General features: G+C 46.7%; 1 protein-coding gene across 1 annotated transcript in view; it reads left to right on the top strand.

Annotated features, from left to right (window-relative positions):
* Nucleotides 1–685, top strand: part of TNRC6B (trinucleotide repeat containing adaptor 6B) — a 46,381-nt gene that overhangs the window by 15,914 nt on the left and 29,782 nt on the right. The window lies entirely within an intron of this gene.

The raw sequence follows: 685 nt of genomic DNA, 5'->3' as shown, positions 1-685 counted from the left end.
CAGCATGGACCCCTCCACAGCCTACAACGTGGGTATCTGCTCTACCATTGAACCTCCATGGGCTGCAGGGGACCTCCTTTGCGATCTCCTACTCCATGAATGTTGAACTGGGTGTCTGAGGTTCTCTGTCCTCCCCTCCTCCTCCTTCCTCCTGGCAACAAAGCTCTCTCTCCTTTGTTTAGGCTGATAGTCGTCTTTTGTTCAGGTCAGTGACCTCTCCTCCAGCTTCACTCCACCTTCTTCTTTTCAAGACAGTCCTTCTCCTCACAAATACGGGTTCGCAGAGGCGTTTCTCTGTTGCTGTTTGTCTCAACCTGGGTTGGCAGGTGTACACCTTGGAGCCAGGGTAGCTTTTATGAAGCTTCTCACAAGGTGGCCCCTTTCCCCACTACCAAAAACGTGTTGTTGCCCCCCCCCTTCCCAACACATTCTTTTAAAAAGATATTACAGAATTCAAGTGTAAAGGTGCCTGTTACAACAGTGTGAAAAATGTGAGATTTCTGGATTTGTTTTAATGTTACACCTGTTGTGACTAGTAAATCTGCCAGTAGGTGTCAAATTCTTTCAGTATGTAGGCTGCAGAGCCATTACTGAATGAAACTGAGCAATAAGTATCCCAAGGCTATTAATCTTCTCTTGTTGACACATCTTTCTGTGTTAGGCTGCTGCTGTTCTCCTTGCATAT

Source organism: Antrostomus carolinensis, unplaced genomic scaffold (assembly GCF_000700745.2).
Source record: "Antrostomus carolinensis isolate BGI_N321 unplaced genomic scaffold, ASM70074v2 scaffold3266, whole genome shotgun sequence".
NCBI lineage: Eukaryota > Metazoa > Chordata > Aves > Caprimulgiformes > Caprimulgidae > Antrostomus > Antrostomus carolinensis.
Note: the sequence above shows the minus strand (reverse complement) of the source record. Positions and strands in the feature narration are given on the sequence as shown.